The sequence below is a fragment of the Sus scrofa genome, chromosome X (assembly GCF_000003025.6).
Source record: "Sus scrofa isolate TJ Tabasco breed Duroc chromosome X, Sscrofa11.1, whole genome shotgun sequence".
Classification (NCBI taxonomy): domain Eukaryota; kingdom Metazoa; phylum Chordata; class Mammalia; order Artiodactyla; family Suidae; genus Sus; species Sus scrofa.
In genome coordinates, this window is record NC_010461.5 from 66,795,311 (window position 1) to 66,804,641 (window position 9,331).

Genomic DNA, 9,331 nt, shown 5'->3' on the forward strand with positions numbered 1-9,331 from the left:
AACAAAGTCATAACTTGCAGTCACCCACTTGGATCAATATTGTTGGTTTGACTACTTTTTCAGCAGGACTGGCTGCAAAATTTTTTGGTCCCAGCACAAAATTAAAACTTGAGACCTCTTGTTTTAAAAACAAAAAAACTGTGTTTTTAAAGCTTATTTATTTTTTTTTCGTGGTCTTTCTCTTGACCTTTCATAGTGGTATTTTTATTAAATTTCTAAAAGGAAAATGATTATTGTCACTTTTTCATGATTATTCACTCTATAGTCATGTTGCTGAGACTGGGAAGGGTCTTTGAAAAACAATTTCAATACATCATTAATGATTCCTTGCAAAATTTTGAACTCTGACCAAATACACCAACTACTGCAAAAAATCACACACAGTTATGAATATCTTCTTGAAAAATTATTTCAAACTTTGGGTCACATGGTGAGAGTATAGGACAGGAAATATAAAAAGCTATATTTTTGCCTTTTCTTTTTTTTTTTTTTTGAGAATTTTTGCCTTTTCTAATCTGGCAGTTACCTATGTACTTCAATTTACCATGCAGAAAACAGAAACAGAAAAGAAGTTTGGAAAATGTGATCATATATTCATCTCTTCAGACAGCATCATGAATCACTGAATGCACTATAGGTATGTGATATCAATTTCCCTTCCATGTTAAAATGATCTAGGATGGTTAAGACAGTGCCTACATAGATGGCTGTAAACACAGTTCAGGAAATTCTATCAATATGATTGTAGTTCATCAATAAGTTAATTTTTTTTTTTTTTTTGCTTTTTAGGTCTGTACCCATGGCATATGGAGATTCCCAGGGCAGGGGCTGAACCAGAGCTGTAGCTGCCAGCCTACACCACAACCACAGCAAGGCAGGATCCAAGCTGTGTCTGCAACCTACACCACAGCTCAGGGCAACGCCAGATCCTTAACCCATTGAGCCAGCCCAGGGATTGAACCTGTGTCCTCATGGATGCTAGTCAGATTCATTAACTGCTGAGCCAAGACAGGAAATCCAACAAGTTAATTAACATATTATTTAGACAAGTTGAACCTAGTAAAACAGAATTGGTTTGATAACTGTCTTTCCAGGATAAGGGTGAACAATCTATTAACACAGTCTTCTATTTGCAAGTGAAAACTTGCTCAGCTGTTGAATCTGCTTGGTTCCATAAAAAGAGATACATAAGCAGTTGATCATAGTATTTACATGAGAGGCTAACAGCAGGCTACTGTAGAACTTGAGACTCCAAGTAATTGGAATAGAAAATGATTTCAACTCATTAACAGGTTTCTGAAGCAGTCTTTTGAAAATCAACTTGACAGTTTCATTTGCTAATATTCAACACCTACAGGCAACTCCACTAGATTTGCTTTTCACTTTCCTATTGGTGTTCCTTGCAGCCAGTCTCTGCTGCCTATTATCAGTCACTACTCCAGTGAGGAAATGCTTTGCAGGAGCAGGAATAGCAACAGCAGACACTGTAATGTATATATGCACAAACACATGGGATATTTTTCTCTTGAAAATTATGGAGGTTTCCTAGCAAATTTTCAGAGCAGGGAAGCAACCAGAAAGGTTCGGTAGGAAAGGGAATATTTTCCCTGAAACAGCAATTCTAGAGATGAGGCTCTAGCCATAGACTTTCAGTGCCCCGTAATCATCAAAATGAATGTCAACTGTATGGATAGAAGTGACCTAACACTAAACTTTACTATTTGTCTAGACCCTTCTAAGACTAGTTTGATTAAGTTAAAAATTCATAGACTGTCAGACCTTGTAGAGTCCTATAAGATTATTAAATTTTCCATAGGGTCTTGAAAGATATCATTAATAGCCCCAGGTCACACTGGAATTCAAATCTCTGTCTAAAACAACCTAGAATTCCTTCTGAAGGCTTAGTTTTCTTAAAGGGCAGACTAATGTAAAAATAGGTAAATTAAATTGAGAAAAAAAGTAGGTTGGAAGAGGTATATTCATTGCCTTAGCACCCTAGCAACTTGGTAGCACCCCACATAAAGTTGAAAATTGAAGCAATTAGGTAGGTAATTCGGTTCAAAACATACTCATCTGAAATAGTCAGATAATTGAAGCAATAATTTTTTGCCTCAAATTATTTTGATAGTTGTCTCAATTATCCACTTCACTGTGTATGTAGACTGAGTCAGCCAGAGAGATCATAATTATCACTACTTGACCTTAATCTGATCTCTTTCCTTTGTAAAACAGTTACCAGTAAATGTGAACCTAAAGGCAACATGGGCAAGGTGTAGTAAAGGGATCGGAGTGCCCTTTAAGTATCTCCAGAAAGAATACAAAATGGTGAATCAAGTGTGTGAATTGTGTGTGTATGAAATCAATTTGAATGAAGCAATTATACCTGTCATTAAAATGAGCCATCAGGGATTGGACCTTACCTAAATACAAGAGAACAAGATGGCTTTGTTATGTTCTTTGATTGATTGAAGGGATTTAATTTAGTTGTAAACATTTTTTTTCTGTTATGTAGAAATAAGGCCCTTTTTTTTGTCTTTTTAGGGCCACACCTGTGGCATATGGTGGTGGAGTTCAAATTGTAACTTTGCCCCTTATTATTTATTTATATGAGAATTTGGCCAAGTGTTTTAGGCTGTCTTAAAGGGACGCATTTTCTTTCCTGTAAAAAAGAAGGTAATGATGGTATCTGTTTCCTAGGGTTGTTGTGAAGACCAAATGCCTGGGATTGATTAAAATGATGCCTGCTATATAGCAGATACCACTCTAATTATTAGTTATTATTATGCTTTTATTTTCTTTGGTGTGTAAAGGCATAGATTTACATTTGGAGGTGTAAGTTGATACAAGTTAAAGATATTCATGGATAATTCCCTGATGAAGCTTACCTTAACATTAAAGAACCACCATATGGATGCATTTGAGGAGCTCTTTAGTTGGCTGTTTTAACCATCTCATTTATCAATGAGGAAATGAATTTAAAAAGAGGATGAATTTGTTCAAGATCACAGGGTTACAAAGCAGTAGAGCTGAATCAGATGGCTGAGACCTAGAAGTTCAAGTTAAGTGACCAGCTTGAATTTTATAAATGAGGTGTGATTTTCATTTCTGTCACCCAGCATATATAAGAATTAATTTGTATATGTTCATTTCTTCATCCTTCTTATTTAAAATGTCACATTTTTTCACCTTCTTCTTTCCTCTTGTGAGCTTTGAAAAGTAAATAGGTGACAGTTGAGGGATAGTCCCAGGGGCTATTGTTTAGAAACCTGAAGGCATTTCAGAAACATTGTGATATCCTGAGAAATGAGCTAGGAGAATAGGAAGATTAGATTTACACACACACACACACACACACCAGTTAATTGGAAAGTAAAATGTTGCTAATGAGGACAAAACTAGAGTAGGCTATAAGAATGTATTTCCTGTATGACCCAGTACTGTTTTCATCTTGCCTTATGTATCTAATTCTATCTCTTTTGCCCTTGGTACTTCCAAGATAATGCTGACCACGAACAACTTTCCAATTTCTATCAACATCCCTCTCCCTAGTCTCTCCACCTCCAGCATATATCAAGAAAATTTAAAGGTCAGCTTGGAGATTAAGCATTTCAGGACATCTTAGATATTTTCCTCTCTTTTTAAATCAACAAGTTTTACATCCATTAACAGTATAGCATACATTGAGTAAAAGGAAATTGCTATAAAAGCAAACCAAGATGTACAGCATCCTCTATTGTTTCTTCTTCCAGAGCTATATATTTACATAATCAATGTTTTTTTTTTTCTCATGTCATAGGGTCTGTCATGGAAAATAGTATAAAATGATGACTAAAAGTACAGGCAGGCTCTGAAGCCATACTAGCTGAGTAAAAATCCCAGCTTTGACACTTAATTTTTATGTACCCTTGAGCAAGTTTTGTTGTTCTAAAATTGCTTTACATAAATATTTGATAGCCCAGGAACTTGGAGGAAGCAGAGATTAGTGAAGGCTGGGATGCTTAGGGAAGGTTTCTTGGAAATGGTGAGATTAAAAGATAATTGGAAAAAGGGAATAAGATGGCAGAGGAGTAAGATGTGGTGCTCACTTTATCCCACAAACACATCAAAAAATATCATCTGCCTGTAGAACAATTTGCCAGGAACATCTAATGAACACTGGCAGAAGAACATAAACCACCAAAAATGGAAAGAAAACCTCCACATAACTGGGTAGAACAAAAGGGAAAAAATAGATGGAGGGGGAAGAAAAGGAATCAAGATGGGGCTAGCACTCCTGAGAGGGAGCTATTAAAGAGAAAAGAAATCCACACCCTGGAAAGCCACCTAACCAACAGGGAGATCAGCTAAGATGGAGAGATCTTAAAGCCTTGGAGAAAAGCACAGTAGCTGGACTGAGGAGGGCAAAGAAGAGTGAGAGCCAGACAGACCATCAGTACCACTACCCCTTGACACCTCAGCCTGAGACACTTGAGCGGGGCTGGGGCATTGAGACTCAGGGTCTGGAGGTCAGTTCCAGGGAGAGGACTAGGGTTGGCAGTGTGGAGACAGCTTGAGGTGGCTAGGGAGTAGTGCACCAAGGTTTGAAAGCAGAGGGTCACAGCCAAGGGAGCCTGGGATGAGATCTGGGCTTGCAGGCAAAGCAAGGCACAATTGTTTAGGAGAGTGAGAGGAGGAAGGGCAGACTACCACAAGAATATCTTTTCCTAATCATGCAGAGAATCTCAGAGGCCAGGGAGCCTCTGGTGCTGGCTATCAGTGGTGAGGTGTCACTTGCACACGCTATGGGTGGCAGGGTGCCTCTTATGTGGTCTGTGGGTGGCCGAGCACCTCACGAGTGGGCTAAGGGCAGAGAGGTGCTAAGCCTGACATGGCGCCTTGCCTCTTACCTGTTCTACAGGAGGTAGGGAAAAACCACAGCAGTCACTTCAGACACCAGAGTTGAGCCTGGACCACCACAACCAGGTATCCATGAATAGCCACCACCTGTAGCCCCAGTCACCTCAGAGATCAGCAAAGAGGATAGCACTGCAACTGAGTATCAACCATTGTTTCACTCACTCCCCTGGGAATGTACCCTCCATACTGATGCCACTGAAAAACTATCTGGGCACCACCTACTCCTGCCTGAAGATCGTTGTCACTTCCCAGGCCCCTTCAACAAGGCATAGCCTATGCCACCTTCATGCAGGTCCTTGTCTGTCAAGGGCCCATCCACCAGAAACTGGCTACTAGACCATCCATTGGTTCCATCTCCCTGGAGGCACACACAGTACCCTAAAAATAAATAGTAAGTCCTCAAAAAATACCCATGGGAGTTTGTGCATATAAATAGCCCTCCAAGAATACAGTAGTTATTTTCCCTAAACTCACAGAATAAAAAATGTATATATAAGCAAAATGAAGAAGCTCAAGAACCATTCCCAGTTAAAAGAGGAGAATTCACCTAAAGCAGCAAACAATGAAACAGACCTCTGCATTCCAACAGATGCCAAGTTCAAAAAGAGATAGTGAAAATACTGAAAGAATTAAGAGTGAATAAGAAGGAATTGAGAGCAGATATGAACAATAATATATTACTTTAGACAAAAACTAGAAAATATAAGGAGGAGCAAGAAAAAATATAAAATTAATTTGCAGAGACACAAGCCCAGTTAAAGGCACTAAGGAGCAGAATGAATAATGCAGCAGAATGAATTAGTTACTTGTAAGATAGAATAATGGAAATAGCCCAATCAGGACAACAGACAGAAAACCAAAAGAAAAAAAAAAACAGGAAAGCAATATAAGAGACCCATGGGATAATATAAAGCAGACCAATCTATGCATAATAGGAATTCCAGAAGGAAAAGAAAAAGAAAAGGGAATTGAAAATATATTTGAAGAAATTATGGCTGAAAACTTTCCAAATCTAAAGCATACTGATATCAAGATACAGGAATCAGAGAGGACCCCAAACAAATTGAACACAAACATGCCCACACCAAGACATATTATAATAAAATTTGCAAAATTTAAAGACAAAGAGGATTCTAAAGGCAGCAAGAGAAAAACAAAGAGTTAATTATAAGGGAGCCACCACAATGTTATCTGCTGATGACTACAGAAACACCACAGGCCAGAAGATAGTGGCAAGATAGTCAAATTTCTAAAAGAGAAAATTTTGCATCCTAGAATACTCTACCCAGCAAGAATGTCATTTAAAATAGGAGAAATAAAGAATTTCTCCAAGAAACAAAAACTAAATAATAATTCTAAAAGAAAAAATGAAAGGGCTTCTCTAAATAAAAAAGAAGTAAGAAGATATAGGATGGAGGAAAACACAATTGGAAAGCATTCAGTTAAATAACCCAGAATACAGAACTAAAAGTAGGAAAAAAAAACTATTTTAAAAGTGAGTATAAACAGCAAAAACACAGACATGATGAAGTTAAAAAAAGACTTCAAATTTATAAAATGTGGGGAAGGAATAAGCAAAACTAGACTCTTTTTTTTTAGAATGTGTTTGAGTCTATGTGACTATCAGACTAAAGCAAGCAAATATAGGAAGGGGTTAAAAAACTTGAAAAACAGGGCAACCACAAATAAAAAACAAACAAACAAACATTACATCCACAAATCTAAAAAGAAGGGGACCCAAGGATACAATTAAAGGACATCACCAACCAACAAAAGAAAGGAACAAAGGAGAAACATAGAATCAATTGGAAAACAAGGTTTAAAATGGCAATAAATACATATGTTTCAAGAATTACCTTAAATGTCAATGGACTGAATGCTCCAATCAAAAGATATACAGTGGCAGATTGGTTAAAAAAGCAAGATCCTACAATATGCTATCTATAAGAGACTCACCTTAAGGCAAAGGACACATATAAATTGAAAATGAGGGAATGGGAAAAGATATATCATAAGAATGGAAAAGACAGGAAAGCAGGAGTTGTAATATTCACATGAGACAAAATAGACTTTAAAACAAAGGTCATAAAAAAAGATAAAGGAGGACACTATTTAATGATCAAATGATCCATTCAAGAAGAGGATTTTATAATCTTCAATATACATGCCCCTAATATAGGAGCACCCAGATACATACAACAAATATTAACAGATACAAAAGGAGAAATTGATGAGAATACAATCATAGTAGGAGACTTTAATACCTCACTCACATAAATGGACAGATCCTCTAGACAGAAAATCATTAACGCAACAGATATCCTAAATGGCACAATAGAAAAGTTAGACTTGGAGTTCCCGTCGTGGTGCAGTGGTTAACGAATCCGACTAGGAACCATGAGATTGCGGGTTCGGTCCCTGCCCCTGCTCAGTGGGTTAATGATCCGGCGTTGCCGTGAGCTGTAGTGTAGGTTGCAGACGCGGCTCGGATCCCGTGTTGCTGTGGCTCTGGTGTAGGCCGGTGGCTACAGCTCCGATTCGACCCATAGCCTGGGAACCTCCATATGCCGCGGGAGCGGCCCAAGAAATAGCAACAACAACAAAAGACAAAAAGACAAAAAAGACAAAAAAAAAAAAAACAAAGAAAAGTTAGACCTAATTGACATTTTCAGGATATTACATCCAAAAAAATGAGAATATATATGCTTTTCAAGTGCACAAGGAACATTCTCAAGGATGGACCACATACTGGGGCATAAAACTAACCTCAACAAATTTAAGAGTATAGAAATTATTTCAAGTATCTTCTCTGACCACAAAGGCATAAACTAGAAATCAACCACAGGAAAAGAAATGAGCGAAAACTGACTTCATGGAGACTAAAAAACATGCTATGAAAAAACAAATAGATGAGCAAGGAATTCAAAAGGGAAATTTAAAAATACCTCAAAAATTACAAATGATAATGAAAACACAAACATTCAAAATCTAAGGGAAGCCTAAAAAGCAGTTCTTAGTGGGAAGTTCAGAGCAATAAAGGCCTTCCTCAGAAAAGAAGAAAAGTCTCAAATCAACAATTTAACATACCATCTAAAAGAAGTAGAAATAGAAGAAAAAAACAAAGCATAAGGTCAGCAGAAAGAAGGAAATCATAAAGATCAGAGAGGAAATCAATAAAATAGATATTCAAAAAAAAAAAAAAAAAAAAAAAACAGAAAAGGAGTTCCCGTCGTTGTGGCGCAGTGGTTAACAAATCCGACTAGGAACCATGAGGTTGCGGGTTCGGTCCCTGCCCTTGCCCAGTGGGTTGACGATCCGGCGTTGCTATGAGCTGTGATGCAGGTTGCAGACGCTGCTCGGATCCCGAGTTGCTGTGGCTCTGGTGTAGGCTGGTGGCTACGGCTCCGATTAGACCCCTAGCCTGGGAATCTCCATATGCCACAGGAGTGGCCCATGAAATAGCAAAAAGACAGCAACAACAATAAAAAAACCAGAAAAAATAAATAAAACCAAGAGCTGTTTCTTTGTACGGCAGAAATCACAATGGGCACTGCTGCAGAAATCAAAAAAAAAAAAAAAAAAAAAAAAAAAGAGAGAGAGAGAGAATACTATGAACAATTGTATGGCAACAAATTTGACAACCTAGAAGAAATGGACAACTTTCTAGAGACTTACAGCCTTCCAAAACTGAATGAATAAGAAACAGATGAACTGAACAGATCAATCACTAGGAAAGAAATGGAATATGTAATAAAAACACTCGGTAAAAACAAAAGTCCAGAACTAAATGGCTTCACAGTTGAATTCTACCAAATATACAAAGCATAATTTATACACATGTTCCTCAAACTTTTCCAAAAGTTAAAGAATAAGAAATACTCTCAAGACATTCTATGAAGCCACCATCACCATAATACCAAAACCAAAGATACTACCAAAAAAGAAAATTACAGGCCAATATCTTTGATGAATATACATGCAAATATTCTCAACAAAATTTTAGCCAACCGAATCCAACAACATATAACAAAGATTATACACCACAATCAAGTGGGATTCATACCCAGTTCACAAGGCTGGGTCAACATAAGGAAATCAATCAATGTCATACAACACATTAACAAAAGAAAGGTCAAAATCCACATGATCATCTCAATAGATACAGAAAAAGCATTTGACAAAGTCCAACATCCATTCATGATAAAAAAAAAAACTCTTACCAAAGTGGGTATAGTGGGAACATACCTTAACATCATAAAAGCCATTTATGACAAAATGAAAACCAATATAATACTCAATGAAGAGAAGTTGAAAGCCTTCCCTCTAAAATCGGGAACAAGACAAGGATGCCCATTCTCACCATTGTTATTCAACATAGTATTGGAAGTCCTAGCCATGGCATCAGACAAACAAAGGAAATAAAAATGTTTGCAAA